Below are 17,959 nucleotides of genomic sequence, written 5' to 3' on the forward strand. Positions count from 1 at the left end.
TCCTAATGGGGAAAGAGGGATCAGAGGAGATAGAACAGAGGAGAGCTCACCTGTCCAGATCACTGGAAAGGTCTTTGTTGTTAGCCCTATTTAAAACGTTAGGTTGTGCAAAAGTTTAGCATGGGTAGTTTCTTTTTAATTTTGACCATGCTGTATTAGAATAGGTATTTCAGGGTATGCTGCTGAAAGACCTTTACAGTATAACCATCTGGAGAAGATAATGAATCCGTATCACTGATTTTTTTCATTTACACAGCACTTCCCACGGTTCTACTCTATTGATCCTGACAAAAACTCTTGAGGTTAAATATTTCCTTCCAAACTCTGGTTTAAAAATAATGCTGGAGTTTAAACACTTATCTCTAGAAGCATAACTGATTGGAAAGTAAGATCATAAATCGCTGCCACTGATAAGACATTACCTGTGAATCCCAAGTCATTAATGTAAATTTTTTCTCAATTTGTTACCTATGTATAAGGGATTTGGCATTTTCTCTAGAGACTGATGCAAAGAATGCACAAAATAGCAGAAATACTATATTCAGTTGACTGAGGACAGGGTTATGTTGCTAACTTTTTAAATGAAAATTACCTGTAGATTCTAGATCTAGATCTTGTTAAACAACAGTATGAGCACAGCTTCATTTAACCGTTCACTGTCTTTCTTTAGAAATACACTCCTTTCAATTGCCCAGAACATTTTAGAGAGAGAAAAAAATATTTCAACAAGTCCAAATATCTACTCTAAGCACTAACCTATTAAAAGTGGGGGTTTCAAAATCTTAACAAGATGGCACTAACAATTCAATGTTTAACCTTTGGTAATGCATTCTAATAATAAAATGATAGCTTCACATCATGTGAGAATTTAATCCATTTTATTTTAACCATGAGCAATCTAAGCAAAAAAAAAAATCAAATTTTGTTATGAAATTACAGATAGATGGGACCCAAAGTCTAGCATTTCTCCTTCGCCATTGGAGGAACCATACTTGTAGCAATTATTGTAGTTAGGGCTGAATTTGTGTGGGCTGGAGGACAAGGGCAGCGGTGGCATGAAGAGACAGACACTATTTTCAACCCAAACTTACCACAAGAGTCACAGAGAACCATCAGTCTACTGCTGTGCAACCAGTTACCCCAGAACTTAGAGGCTATAAATAGTAATTATTATCTCTCCATTTCCCTTCATCATGAGTTCACAAAAGACCTATGAGACTATTTAATTGCTGTTGCATGGTGTTGGAACATAGGTAGAAACTCAAATCCAAGTCTGGAAACATCTGGAAGCTTACTCACTCACATGTCTTATCATAGATGCTGATGATCAGCTGGGAGGACTAGCTGGGTTTCTCAGCCAGAATATTACTAGAAGCGGTCTTTCTGTTCCAAGGGCAAGCCTTCCAGGGAAAACATAGCCAGGTAGAAGCCATACTGCCACTTAATGCGAGGCCCCAGAAGCCACACATCATCACTCTGCTACATTCCATTGGTCACAGGAATCACAGAAGCCCATCCAGGTTTGGGGGCAGGGAACATAGACCACACCTCTCGATGGAGGCATGTCAGCATTAAATCACCAGTATATACCATATCTATTGTTCACGTGTAGGTCTATTTTTCTAAAGATGGCTATACACATACATTCTTCTGTAAGAAAAACTAGAAGAAACAAGATATCGTGCTGATGGCATTGTGATTTTCAAACTGTTTTTCCAAATACCTGGGAAATTAAATCATCACATTAATTTCAACCCCATTTGGTTCTCTGTACCAAGCATGAGATCTAAAATATGCCAATATCAATATGGCACCCAGAAGCTTCTCTGAGATTGTTTGGAATCATCTGCTATTGATAGCGTTTCTATCAAAATCTCTGGCTTTCCATATTTATTGGCAAAGTTTAGGAGCACAGTTTGAATTTCTCCTTTAATACAGTCCTGTGGCTGTTGTCCTATTTTTCCTTCTCCAAGACGCCTACCTCTCACCCTGCCCCTATCCCAGTTGCATTGAGTTGTGGATGAAGCCTTAATGTGGCTTGAGTTTGTGACATGCACCAGAAACTCTCTCATCTTTGCAAACTGCATTCCAGAACAACCCTAGGACATGGTTTCTCAGCATATAATCACTCATAAAAAAATAAGCGAGAAGCTGCTGTTCAAAGTGCTGAGATTTCAGGGCTACTTACTGTGGGAACACGACTAGTCATCAACACACACCCTGTAAAACGGTCACCTGCCATGGCTAAAGTCGCCATTCTCCAGATTAGTGAATGTAGTATCTGACACTTCTATCCAGAGTAGTGTTTCTAATAATTGTTGTGAGAGCATCATATTAGGGCATCACAGGCAGATAATCACTTCTATATTCCTCACTAAATACACTTCTGTGTACTGACACAATTATTAAGAAACTATCATATCTTTTTGTCAGAAACATAATTATATGTCTCAATAACAAGGACTTCACAGCTATTACCACTTTCCTCTGAAAATGTCCTATGATCTAATTTTTTTAACAACTTAATACATCTCTGGATATTATAGACAAGTTACCCAATATTTTAGGTTTTTAAGAAAACTGTCGTTCTAAGAGTGTACTTAAGTGATTCAAAATAGTTTTAACTGCCAGTTGAACCAAAATAGATCCTGTCAGGACCTTATCTACACAATGCAGGCAACTATTATACTAGCCTTCTAAGTTAAATTTATCTTCTCTAATTACTAATAATTGAGTGAAGTATATGAAAATCACAGCCATTATATTTGATATTGTGTATTAATCATTTTAACATTTCAATTTCTCAGATATCCTATGCATAATATGCATTAATCACTTAGTTATAAAGTATCAAATAATGGTCAAGATACCAAAGTTCTCACTGGATTCATTATCAGGTTTGTTTTTTTTAACTACAATTTAACCTTTATCAAATCTGTTACCTCCTTTTGACAACAGGCAAAGAGATTTCTCACAGAGTTAACAGAAAAGAGTGAGAAAGTCATATTGCTTTAATTCAAGGGTGCAGGCCATGTAAAGTGCGGCACATGGGATTAGACAACATTGGGAATGTGACTAAAGTATTTTCTCTAACTGCATGTGACTTATCTGACCACATCACACTATGCTGTGGGCACAAAACTTTCTAAGAGACCAGAAGCTTAAGCATAACCTGAGGAATCTAGTAAACGAATATGGAAACAGGCCAACAAGTATTGGATATTCAAGACAACACAAGCAGTGCAATTTAATAAGTATTTATTGAATTAGCCTCATGCAGGGTAATAGTATCTTTAAAAGTTGGATATTTTCCCCCTTCAAGTTTTAGATATTTAAGTATTTAGATATTTAAACTAAGCATCCTCCTTGAAAGTGGAAGACTGAAATTTATAGCCTCTCATTAAATATTAGTCACTTACAGTTACTTATATATTCTACTTGTATAAAGACAAATATAGGAAGATAGCTATGTTTATTTCTATGTTCAGTTTTGTTACAAATTCTCATTTTCAATTTTTAACAATGTATGGGAATTTAAATATGCCTTCATCCATGCTAAAGATGGCCGGTCCTAAACTACACTGTTAACTTCAAATGTGACTTAAAACAAACCACATCACATTAACTGTAATTAAAAGATAGAGATTGTTAGATAAAAAGGCAAGTCTTTAGGTTGCTTAAAAGAATACACCTTCAATATTAAGAGCCAAGTAGATAAGGAGCATAAAGATGGCCATGATAGACCATTTTAAACGAATTAAGATAAATCTGCTGGAACTATAATAGTAGGCAAAGTAGATTCAAGAATATAACTTTTCATAAAGAGATCAATTCATAAAAGACATAAAAATCCTAAACTTTACATAATTAACAAATCTTCAAAGCACACAAAGCAAAAACTGATAAAATGACAAGGAGAAATAGACATTTCCATAACTATAGTTGTAGACTGATACTACTCAACCAATAACTGATCAACAAACATAATTGTATGGAACACTTCAATAACACTATCAACCAAATCAACCCAACTGACAATTTTAGAACACTCTCCTCAGCAGAATACACATTCTTTTCAAGTGCACATGGGAACGTTAACCAAGATAGACCATACCACAAGTCTCAAGAAATTTGTAAGGATTTGATTCATACAAACTATATTCTCTGCCCACAAAAGAATTACAAATCATTAACAAAGATCTCTGCAAAATCCTTAGCTGGAAATTAAACAACACTTTTAAATAACATATGTGGTCAATGCAAACATCGAAAAGGAAATTACAAAGTATTTTAAACTGGATATAAATAAAAGCACAAAATTTATGAATAGACTGCTACTAAGCCATAGAAAGGCAGAAATTTAGAGCATGAAATTGTATTAGAAAAGTCCAATTTGTGACCTCATGTTCCATTTTCAGCAACTAGAAAAAAACAAATTAAACCCAAAATAAGGAAAAATAGTATTACAGCACACATAAATAGAAAAAGAGATAATGGAGAGTAAAAAAATCCATGTTTAATAAAATTGGCTCTTAGAGAAAAAAAAAATCCAATTAGACTCTAGTCAGAATGGCCAGGGGAAAAAACTGGGTAGATAGGGCTTAAACTATATTTCAAATAAAGAGTACATAACTACTGGTCTTATTCTACAAATACAAAGAGGATTTTGAGAAGATTATGATCAATTTTCTGCCAAAAATATTCAACAACTCCAGTGATAGGATAACGACAAATTCCTTCTAGGACAAAGACTTAACTCAAACAGCTCTGTATTTATTATAGAAAATGAGTTTGCAATTTGAAAAACTTTCCCACAAATCAAGGGTTATAGAATGCTTCTCAATACATTCTATGAGGTCAAAACTAGACATTACATAAAGAAAGCTGCAGACTAGTACTCTTTGTGAAGCACAGACATATCAATTCTGAAAGAGGTTATCACACAAAAAGATAAGTATATTTAAAATAGACATCAACAGGAACACAAGTTTTGTTTTACATTTGAACCTTAGTCAATACTCTTAACCTTATTAACAAACTAAGTAAAATTATAGAATAAACTTACTGAACTCAGAAAAAGCATTTGACCAAAGCCAAAATTAATTCCTGATAAAACTTTTCAAGGTGGAAATAAAAGAAAACTTGTTCTACATAACCAAGGACATCTGCAACTAATATAATTAATGGTGAGATTTTTCTAAGATCAGGAAAAAGACCAATTTCTCTTACCCTTTCATGTAATATTGAACTGGGCATTTTAGCCAGTACAATAAAACACAGAAGAGGGGATAGTTTTACTACTTCTAGGCTTATTCACACGTTTCTCATACATGTCAGAAGCCACATGTGTCACGTGTCAAAGTTGAAGATCTGACCCAGTCTACAAAAAAGCTACCATAAGTACTGAGTGGATTAGTAAGGTTGCAAGAAATGTGATCAATAAAAAGTTGAATTTGCACATCCTAGCAATGAACAATTGGGAATTGAGATTAGGTAGTATTTACAGTAGCTTCAAAAATATGAATTTCTTAGGCATGAATCTCAGGTGTGTAAGGCCTGTGCACTGAGAAATATGAAACACTGCTAAAATTTAAGAATACCCAAGGGAGACTTATACCATTTTTTATGAGTCAGATGATTCAATGATAGCATGTCAGTCAGTCCTACCAAAATTCATCTATAAATGTGATGAAATCCCAATTCCAACATTATTTTTGTAAAAATTGACAAAACCTCCTAACAAAATCTAAGGTTCATAGGCCACTGTCTAGGATGTTAATTAAAATATTGCACGTATTAAAGATCAACAGTATGAAGACGTGGAAATGAGGATGGCCATACTAAGTACATAAAGTCAGACTAAATAAAATAAACCTATTATTTTCTGTTTCATTTGGTGCTAAACACCAGAGATAAGCAAATCTCTACATTTGAAGGGGTTTATGTAAATGTTTGAGACTTATTACTACTGTGTTTGATCTTCAAATTCAAAGTAAAATAAAACTGTCTTTGGAAGTATTCTCAAGTGCTCATCAAATGACCATGAAGAAAAGTGGGAAAGCAATATAATCTGGAGCAAAAAAGAGGTTACTGAGAATAATGTACTTGTGATGGTTTTTATACTAATGTGAAAATAAGACATGAGTACTTTACAAAAGTTTCGCTTAAGTCATAAATCCTGCAAATATGTAGATATATTATTTAAATTAAGTGAATCTGAAAAAAAAAAAAAAACGTTATTTGGATCTAAGAGAATCTAGAAGACTGAATCTTACATGGAAATTTGAAAGTAAGAAGTTTGAATTTTAAAGAAATCAAGCTTACTATCCAAAGCTATACTAGTAATACCTATAGCAAATCAAACTGCAATCCCTTAATCCAAATCCAAATCTATTTACAAATCTATTTACAAATCTATTTTCATCTGAAATTTATTGTGACTTTGCAGAAGTTAAACAATCTGTCCAAAGACCAAAGAGGGGTTATTATATATACTGGTGATTATAAATGTGTTATGATGCTTGTATTATCATTTTATGCACTTCAATAAAATATAAACTATAATGTCTATATATAAACAAGTATCGTACAATAAAAAAAAAAAAAACACAGTTTTCCCTTTTGCACTACAGATAGGAATGCAAACTGGTGCAACCACTATGGAAAACAATATGGAGGTTCCTCAAAAGTTAAAAATGGAACTACCCTATGACCCAGCAATTGTATTACTAGGTATTTACCCTAAAAACACAAAATTGCTGATGGAAAGGGCACACGCACCCCAACGTTTATAGCGGTGCTATCAACAATAGCCACAATATGAAAAGAGCCCTAACGCCCATTGACTGATGAATAGATAAAGAAGATGTGGCATGTATAAACAATGAAATACCACTCAGCAACCAAAAATAATGGAAATCTTACCATCTGCAACAATGTGGATGGAACTAGAGTGTATTATTCTAAGTGAAATAAGTCAGAGAAAGACAAATATTTTATGATTTTACTCACATGTAGAATTTAATAAACAAACCAGATGAATAGGAGGAAGGGAAGCAAAAATAAGATAAAAACAGGGATTCAAACCATAAGAAAATCTTAAATACAGAGAATAAACTGAGGGTTGCTGCAAGGGTGTTGGATAGAAGGGAGGGGCTAAATGGGCAATGGGCATTAAGGAAGGCACTTGTTGGGTTGAGCACTGGGTGTTATATGTAAGTGATGAATCACTAAATTCTATTCCTGAAATCATTATTACACTGTAGGTTAACTAACTTGGATTTAAATAAACATTTTATTTATTTTTAATTTTTTTAATGCTTATTTATTTTTGAGAGAGACAGAAACAGAATGTGAATGGGTTAGGAGCAGAGAGAGAGGGAGACACAGAATCCGAAGCAGGCTCCAGGCTCTGAGCTGTCAGCAGAGAGCCAGACACGGGGCTCGAACTCATGAACCGCGAGATCATGACCTGAGCTGAAGTCGGACACTCAACTGACTGAGCCAACCAGGTGCCCCTAAATAAAATTTTTTTAAAAATGAAGTTCTCTGAATATGCTAGAAGACACCCTACATACTGGACTTCCCTTTCCAATTGCCAAAATAAATCATCTTGACTAATCAGTTGAGGATAAATTGATCTGTTGGCACTAAAGGCCTTCTCCTGAGAAAGTAGAATCTACTCTCTCCTCGAAACACGTTCACCACCACAAGTGAAGGGAAACAGACTCACTCGCATTCTTTTTTAATGAAGGCTAATAATCTCCATCCCTTCTACTACACAATCCACAGCAAGTAATATTGCCACTTGGGAGCCATCACTGCCAGATGTTCCAAACTAAACCTCCTGCGGAGGAAGATTATGACAAGTCCAATCACACACCTAAATGTATAGAAAAAGTCTATTATAGGCAACGATTGCATCGAGCTAGGAGCAGTTACACATAGGATGATGGTAAAGTCAGAAAATCGCCATAAGTCATACACAAAGCTATCAATGGATACTGGTGATGGCTGAAGTCAGAGAGGGCAAAATGTCAAGTTCTCAGTGATACAGCACGTGTCTTATTCTAAAATAAACGGATTATGAGACTTAGTCAAGAGCAAACAAGAAGCTAAAAAGAGATGTGACCACACAGGGAAGAAATTATTACTATAAATCTGGTATTGGGGTGCCTGGGTGGCTCAGTTGGTTAAACTATAAATCTGGTATCTCTGCCTTAGATGTCAAGGACACCTCAAAACAAAGATGATACCCATTGTACTGGCAGTCTTCAGAACTGATCTTTTTACCTGCTTTAAGCACTTACCAGGTCAAGTTCACAGGAACATTAAAAAAATTAAAAAAATAAAGAGGTTCAAGGCACTCGGGTGGCTCAATCGGTTAAGTGTTTGACACTTGATCTCGGCTCAAGTCATGACGTCACCATTCCCGAGCTTGATCCCCACATCAGGCTCTGCACTGATGGTATGGAGACTGTTCGGATTCTCCCCTCTTTGCTCTGTCCCTCCCCTGCTTGTGCTCACACATGGGCATGTTCTCTTTCTCTCTTTCAAAATAAACTTAAAAAAATCAAAGCATTCACCTAGCCTTTGGCAACAATATTTTCTTCTTAAATGTCCCCATCAGATTCTGCCACTTGCTGAAATGTGCCACTAAAATATGTAAGTCAAGCTTTGAAAACTTCCACTCACGTAAAAATCTAAGATCAACTGCTATATGCTTGAGATGGAGATTTAACCCCTCTCCAGCAAGAAGATGTGAAATACAAAGTCCAAGGTCTTTCTTCAGAAAGAGTCCCAAAATGTGTAGATTATAAATAATGCAAGCAACACTTCAAGTGGAGTACAACGTATTAAGGTGTTACCTTTGTCCTTTGTTTTAGGACTCGTGCTCACTGTGGATTATACAAGGGTTGTTAACCCGTGTTTCAAAACATATTCTATTTTTTCATAGGATTTATTGTTGTAGTTACTATATGATCCCATTCAAGTTAGTATTTGTATAGGATATAAAGTTAAGGACAGAAGTTTTATTTTTTCCCATATGAACAATTTCCAGGACCATTTGTTAAGACCATTATAACCCCTTTGGAATTGCCTTAGTGTGTTTGTCAAGCATCAGTTGACCATTTAAATGTAGGTTCATTTCTGACCATTCAGTGTGGCTTCATCGATCCGTGAGTCCACCCTTAGACAAACACCAGGCTGTTTTCATTACTTCAGGTTTATATCAAGATTTTAAGCACTTGGTGTCTTCCAACTGTTTTCCTAAATTGTTATTACTATTCTAAGCACTTGATGTTATCAGATGAATTTTAGAGTCGGTTTATCAAGTTATATTAATACATGTCACTGGGCTATTGGTATGAATTTTATCAAATCTAAAGACAAATTCAGGGAGAATTGGATTTTTTAAAATACTATCTTCCCATGTATAAACATTTTCCTTCTTCAGCTTATCTTTAATTTTTCTCAGCACTATTTCAGTGTAGAGTTCTCGAATGTATTTGAAGCATACCCATTAGTACTTAATGTCATTTGATGCTAACATGGTTTTTAATTTCCAATTTTTGCTGATCATATAAACAACTGAGATTTCCTTATTAACCTTATATCCTACAGACTATAGTTTCACTAGGAGACCTTTTATATTCTCTAGATTTTTGTACTTGAAATCATGTCACTTGCAAATGGAGACCTTTTCACTTCTTTGCCACTGTCTACGCCTTTTTCTTTGCCTCTCATAGTAACTGGGATCTTTGGTACAACACCAAGTATAAGTGGTGATCAGAGAAACCCCTGCCTTCTTCTTAGAAGGTATTCATCTTGTCAGCGTCAAGTATAATGCAAACTTGGATTTCTATGGAGAAACCTCTTGCTGCAGATTTCTTTCTAACCCTAGCTTGTCGGGAAACTGATCAAGTAAGCGGACTGAATTTTTTTTTAATTTTCATTTTAGTCACCTGGTGCTCATCATAGCAAATGTACTCCTTAATCCCTATCACCTATTTCACACAGGGCCCTACCAGTCTCCCCTCTGATAACTATAGAGAGCAAATTTAGGGTTAGGAGTCTATCTTTTGGTTTGTCTGTTTCCCCCCCACCCACTCTGCTTGTTGGTTTTAATTCCACATATTGGTGACATCATATTGTATTTGTCTTACTCTAAGTGACTTATTTTGCTTCACATCAAATTCTCTAGCTCCATCCATATCCTTGCAAATGATAAGATTCCATTTTTTTTATGGCTGAATATTCTGTTGTGTGTACATTCACATACACACACACACCCTACATCAAGAAGTAGGATTGAATTTTGACCAACATTCTCTCTACTGAGATAGTAACTGATTAAGGAAGAAAAATAACTATCTAACAATGATTTCACTGCTGGGGTAAGTTCTAGTTGTTGCTATTTTTATGTTGCTGCATTTGATTTGCTAAAGCATTCTTAAAGACTATCAGGTCTATATGCTTATGAGGATTTGCTCTGTTGTCTTGCTTTCTTGCACAGTCTTATGTGTTGTTTACACATTAGAGTAAATCTCGTCTCCTAAAAGGAGTTCAAATGTGCTCTACTATTTGTGTGTATATAATAGATGTTACTGCTTTCACCATAGAATTTACCTAGTCATTAGATCTCTTCTTAAAAACTACAACAATAAATGCCATCAGATCAATTATTGAATCCTGTAATGAGATACGGTGGCTTAATGACTTCCTGGAATTTTTTCCCATTTTCCTATGGTAATTAGAAAAAAATTGTACATCATTTTCCTTATTAAACACAGGGATTAACAAACGATAAAATGCTAGATATTTATAACTTTGTATATGATACATTCTGTGACAACTGATCACCTGTTACTGCAGTACCAAAACAGTGTCAGACAACATGAAAATCGGGATGCCTGAGGCTGGATTTGGCCCAAAAGCGATAGTTTGCTGAACTTTGTGGTAAGTATCTGTAGCATCTCTGATGATAGGTTTTATTCCTGATAGTGGCAATTATGTCCACTGATGTTTTCAAAATGTTTTTGGTTTCACTGGTTTATTTTTGTGACTTGGGTTTTTTTGTTTTGTTTTTTTTGCTGTTTTTGTTGTTTCCTCCCTTCTCTTCATCCATGTCCAGCTTGCTCTGCATGCTTCAGTTTATTGTAGTTTTAGTGTGAATCATTTATTTGGAATCTTTCTTCTGTGCCAATATAAGCATCTAATGCTATAAATATCCCTGTAATCATGGCTTTACCTGCACCTAACAATTGGATATGTGGGATTTTTTGAACTCCAAAACATTTAAAAAAAATTTTTTTTCTGTTTATTTATTTTTGAGAGAGAGGGAGAGACAGAGCTTGAGCAGGGGAGGAGCAGAGAGGGGGAGACACAGAATCCAAAGCAGGCTCCAGGCTCTGAACTGTCAGCACAGAGCCCAACAGGGGGCGCAAACTCACATACGGCGAGATCATGACCTGAGCTGAAGTCGGACGCTCAACCGACGGAGCCACCCAGGTGCCCCATGAACTTCCAAACATTTTTAAAGGCCGTTTTTCATTACATTTATGACCAATGAATCCTTTAGAAGTGTACCATGTCATTATCTACTGTTTGGGGGTTAAGTGTCCTATTATTGATCTCTACTTCCAAAATGGTCAAGGAACTTTTTCCTTCTTCAATCCTTTAAAAATTCGAGACCTATCATATGCTTCAGAATATCACCTATCTTGATATTCTCTGGGAATTTGAGAATAGGGTTTTCTGTTTGGCCTATTAGTCCATAAATGTTATGTAAGTGGAGTTGTTTGATGGGGTTCTTCCTATCTGTGTCTTTATCTAATAAAGCAAAGTATACAAATTCTAACCAGAGAGTTTAGTTCTCCTTTATATTTCTACCTGATTCTCTATTTTTAAGCATATTTTGAGCATGTATAGTTAGTATTTAACTTATTGGCAACTGAATACTTTAAAAAATGTTCCTCCTTATCATTTCTCCTTCTGAAGTGCTGTTTTCCACCTCCTGTGAGACTAAGTATGTTTAAAATGTAATTTGGTCTCCCCTGTGGGTTTATCAGCTAGATTTGGTTTCATTACCATTGTTTTCTCTAAGTTTAGAATATACATCATCTTCAATTATATAGCACTTCACATATAGATTAAGAGCCTTACAACTTGGGATTTCTGTTTATCCCTAAGTTCTATGCTACATCCATGTAGGTTAGAAACCTGCAGTAGACCGCTCGAGCGCTTAATTTTAAAGGGAGTTGTTAAAGCACTTTAAGAAAGCAAAGAAAGAAAATGGAGGTTTTTGTAAAAGTAAATACAGGATCTTGCAAAACAAGTAATATATTAACTTCAGAGGAGGCGTGGTTCCTGTTAACTGCTGGTGAAAACTCAGGAGAGTCAAGGATTCAAACAGTGTCCATGCACTAGACAAGATGAAGGTCACAGACACTGGCAGAAGGCTTTCAACAGAGGTGAGAATAAGGCCTTTCGGCATGGACTACGACACCAACAAAAAAGATGAATACCCGAAGTACAGACAACTTCTAAGTTTTGTTACTAAGGCAAACAGGCAATTTCTCAACATTTAGGAGCAATGTAGGCATATTTTTGCACATACCTGTAGCCGTTCCTATCTTGTCCTGTTTTATTTACTTAATTATGATACCATGTTCAACTGCTCCTTGTTTTAAGAGCTTAGATCTTGTTCAATATATATTGAAAAAAGTAGATTTAATGAATTCTTTTATCTGAACAGTATTCTGATTTAGGATTGTGTGGCGTCTCTACTGTGTTTCTTACTCAATTTTTCTTCTTCATTTGCTATTTATCAACATTGATGCAATAAACATCCTTCTACATGTCATTTTGTTAGATTTACATATAGAACTAAAGTAGCTGAATCCTGTTATATGTATTTTATCAGATATTGCCAATTTTTCCTGTAAAGTGCCCATAATAATTTTCATCTCCACCCATAATAGGGCAGTCCATTTTCCCCTCACCCTCACCACTTCTGTCAGTCTTAGATTTTTGCCAATAAACTCCATCTCATTGTTTTCTTTTGAGTTTCTGCAAATAGCAGTTTCTAAACATACAGCTAGGTTGAAGACCATTCCATATATACTGACCATTTTTGCTTCCCTCTCAACAAATTCCTATGCAGATACTTTACCTACCTTTGAAAGGTTCCTTTTTTTTTTTTTTTTTTCCATAGTGACTGGCATCAATTTTATGTTCACACACAAATTTTGCCTCTTCTATCCATTTACCTAGAAAATGATCACATGAAGGCTATTTCTCTTTATGCAATCAACCTTAAGATAGGGAGCAGGCCCCTTAAATATGCTTCCCTCTGCAGGCCCCCGGTGGCTCAGTCATTTGAGCATCCGACTTTGGCTAAGGTCATGATCTCATAATTCATGCATTCAAGCTCCACAGTGGGCTCTTTGCCATCTCCCTCTTTCTCTCTCTGCCCCTGGATCACATGCTCTTTCTCAAAAATAAACATTTGTATCATATCATAGATGTATATGCTTCCCCCTCTTTGACTACACCTACTAAGTGCCAAGCAAGGTGCCTCAAGTCCTAGTCTCCTGAGCTTCACATTATCTGCTGCTCAGGGAATTGTTCTGTCTCCCTGTTCAAAATGCCTCCCCCTTGGGGCACCTGGGTGGCTCAGTCGGTTAAGCGTCCGACTTCAGCTCAGGTCATGATCTCGCAGTTTGTGGGTTCAAGCCCCACGTCAGGCTCTGTACGGACAGCTCAGAACTTGGAGCCTGCTTCAGATTTTGTGTCTCCCTCTCTGTCTGCCCCTACCCCACTCACACTCAGTTTCTCCCTGTCTCTCAAAAATGAATAAATTTTTTTTAAAAAATAAAAAAAATGCCTCCCCCTTTTTCTTAGATGCCCAGCTCTGTGCCCTGGCTCACAGTGATGAAGGGAATGCTCAAGTACCAAGCAGCCAGACTGGTCCCTCGGCAGTGCCTGAGTTCATCTCCCTGTCAGGTGCTCCTAAGGCCTCTTCTGCTTCTAGGATCTACGACCTCCAGGCACAGATCTCCCTCTGTGTGTCTGCCATCATTTGGCAATTTCTCCCCAGTAAGCTCTCAACATCTGTAACATGCTACCATTTCACTCTTCAGTATCATCTTACAGCTTTCACTCTTCAAGAATTCCTCATTTTCTGCTCCTCTGAGAATTCTTCCCCCCACATCCCATCACAACTACTTGTGTTATCATTGCATAGGTTATTTATATAGTTTGGGAGTAGGAGAACCAATTTTCAGGCTTAGAAAACACTGGTTGGTCCTAGCCCTCACCATTTCAGAACATCCTGGAGGGGAGAAACAGCCTCATCAGTTTTACTACAAGGAACACTGGCTTCTGAAATCTCTAAGAAATCACAGGCACCCTTTATTTGCTTTGTAAGAAAAGGGACTAATCCATGAAAAGATCAGACAAAAGCCATCAAGCGTATTTCCTTATATCACCATCAACTTTTGGATTAGTAAATCCCAGGCCATACCCTGTAAGACAGATAAAATAACTGCAAATTCATTAATTCCTTAGAATTAGAAATTAGAAATTAACATTTAGAAATTAACAAGGCTTACATTAGATTACTGAATTGGCACTTTAAATAAGGTCGTAAAATTTAAAAAGGAAAAAGTACTTTCAATTAAAGTAGGTAACTTTTAATGTCTACACATCTGTACTATGTGTTTTGCTTTCTTTTCCTTCTCAGCTCATAGAGTTAAGATGCTTTCTCAACAGCTGATATCGGTACAAGTTATGGACCACTGTAAAAAAGGGCCAACTAAACATATGTAACAAGAATTTTGAGATAAAGATTTCTCTAAGTAAGAGCGACTAACCTTCCACACTCCTACCCACCCGCTAAATGGATCGGAGTTGTTCAAATATTTGGGGAACCCTGTGGGGGTGGGGGAGGCAGAATAAAATCGGTGGAAGGAATCTCGGAGGTTTTGAGCATACACTGAGGCAACTAGTCCATGTGCCAGGCCTAGGCTAGGCCATTGCTCCTCTTTCATGGAGAGAGTAAGTTCACGTTGAAAAATCACATATCCTAAGGTCAGCCAGCCAAAACCATGTGTTTTAAGCTGAGGGGGACACAGTCTAGTCTAAGGATGGATGCTAGCAGTTGATACAGATCTCAGTAAGAAACAGAGGCCGGTAGGCAAGCTACGATGAGTATACAACCACCTGGAGAGCGGGGGAAAAAAAATAAAAGGAAGCTTTAAAAACACATACACAGGCCAAATACCAAAAATAAGTCCATTTCTGATAGTATCAGGGTCAGATTTATAACTCCCCAGGTTGAGAAACTATCCCACATGGATACTGAGTCTGTATTTTCAAGCCTCGTAGCCCCATCCACCGAAAACACACAACTTATGTGATTTTACATACAAGTTAATCGATTCCTTCTATCCTTCCACTGCTACTTCCCACCAAAGAATCTTCTTCAGGAAACAGTTACCAAATTCACAGTGCCTGGAAAGAAGTACTTTAAAGAATTTCTATCTCCATGTACTTGAAAACAGACCCATGTTACAAATTGTTTCCCAAGGGCATGGGTTCAAGATGGTGGAGCAGCATGGAAACTCTCAGCTTGTCTCATTCCTGAAACGTAGCTAGATCAGCACCAGAACACTTTGCACACCTAGGAAATTGATCTGAGGATTAACAACAATCTGCATAACTTGAGCCGTAGAACTCGGCAAAAAGATAAAGTTTAATTTTTTTAAATAGTAAGATTAATTTAAAAAATTTAAAAAATCATGTGTTTTATTTTTATTTTTATCCTATTTCAATTTCATTTTATTCTATACATTTTTTTAGTTTTTAAATTTTTTCTTACCTTGATTTCTTTTTCTTTCTCTATTTTCTCTATGCCATCAAGCTTCTCTCAACAAGGAAACCAAAACACAACTAGGATCTAGCTTCCTTTATTTGATTTTTTGTTTTGTTTTAAACTTTTTAATTTTAATTATTTTATTATTTTTTCCTCCTCCAAAAGGACAAAAAGAAGGAATTCACCCCAAAAGAAAGAACAGAAAGAAATGACACCCAGGGGCTTCATCAACACTAATAACATCAAGATGTTTCAACTAGAATTTAGAACCATGATAAAGAGAATACTGGAGGTTGAAAAAAGCATAAAATCCCTTTCTGCCGAGATTAAAAAAGTAAAATCTAGTCAAAATCCAATTAAAAAGGCTATAACCAAGATTGAATATTGAATGGATGCCATGGGGGCAAAAACAGACAAAGCTGAGCAGCAAATCACCAAGACAGAAGACAAAATTATAGAAAATAAAGCAGAAAAATAAGGAAGCAAAAGGCACAAGAGCATGATACAAGACTTCAAGAACTGAGTGATTTATTAAAAAGGAGTAGCATCCAAATCATAGGAGTCCCAGGAGATGTAGAAGGAGATAAAAGAGGCCCAAGAGTTATTTAAGCAAATTACAGTGGAAAACTTTCCTATCCTGGGGAAGGGCAGAGACATCAAAACCCAAGAAGCACAAAAAACTTCCAATAGATTCAACAACAATTTACCATTACCAAGGCATACCATAGTCAAATTCACAAAATACACAGAATTCACAAAACACACAGATCCTTAAGAAAGGATCAAGGGGAAAAAAGACCTTAACCTTGAAGGGAGGACAGATCAGGTTCGCAGCAGACCTATCCACAGAAACGTGACAGGCCAGAAAGGAGTGGCAGGATATACTCAAAGTGCTGAATTGGAAGAATATGCAGCCAAGAACATTATCCAGCAAGGCTGTCATTCAAAATAGAAGGAAAAAGAAAAAGTTTCCCAGACAAACAAAAATTAAAGGAGTTTGTGACCACTAAACCAACCCTGCAAGAAATTTTAAGGGGGACTCCCCTGAAGGGAAAAAGACAAAACAAAACAAAACCAAGAAACAAAAGACCAAAAGCAACAAAAACTAGAAAGGACCAGAGAACACCACCAGAAATTTCAACTCTACAGGCAATGTAATGGCAATCAATTCCTATCCCTCAGTACTCACTCTAAAGATCAATGGACTAAATGCTCCCATCAAAAGACATAATGTATCAGAATGGATACAGAAACAAGAGCCATCAATATGTTTACAAGAGACCCATTTTAGACCTAAAGACACCTTCAGATTGAAAATAAGGGGACGGAGAACCATCTATCATGCTATTGGTCACCAAAAGAAAGCCGGAGTAGCCATACTTATATCAGGCAATCTAGACCTTAAAATAAAGACTAATAAGAGATGAAGAAGGTCATCATATCATAATTAAGGGGTCTATTCACCAAGAAGACCTCACAATTGTTGACATTTATGCTCCAAAAGTGAAATCACCCAAATATATAAATCAATTAATCACAAACATAAAGAAACTCATTGATACTAATACCATAATCATAGGCGATTTCAACACCCTATTTACAGCAATGGACAGATTATCTAAGCGGAAAATCAACAAGGAAACAGTAACTTGGAATGACACACTATGGACTTAAATATATTCAAAACATTTCATCCTAAAGCAGTACAATACACATTCTTCTGGAGTGCACATGGAACATTCCCCAGAATAAATCACTTCCTGGGACACAAATCAGCTCTCAACAAGTACAAAAAGATCGAGATCATACCATGCAGATTTTCAGACCACAATACTATGAAACTCGAAATCAACCACACACACACGCAGACAGACAGACAGACACAGACAGACACACACACACACACACACACACACACACACACACACAATGTGGAAAGGTAAATACTTGGAAACTAAAGAACATCCTACTCAAGAATGAATGGGCCAACCAAGAAGTTAAAGAGGAAGTTAAAAAGTACATGGAAGCCAATTATAATGGTAAGAGTGATAACACCACAACCCAAAACCTCTGGGATGCAGC

This window comes from Panthera onca, chromosome B1 (assembly GCF_046562875.1).
Source record: "Panthera onca isolate mPanOnc1 chromosome B1, mPanOnc1 haplotype 2, whole genome shotgun sequence".
NCBI classification, from domain to species: domain Eukaryota; kingdom Metazoa; phylum Chordata; class Mammalia; order Carnivora; family Felidae; genus Panthera; species Panthera onca.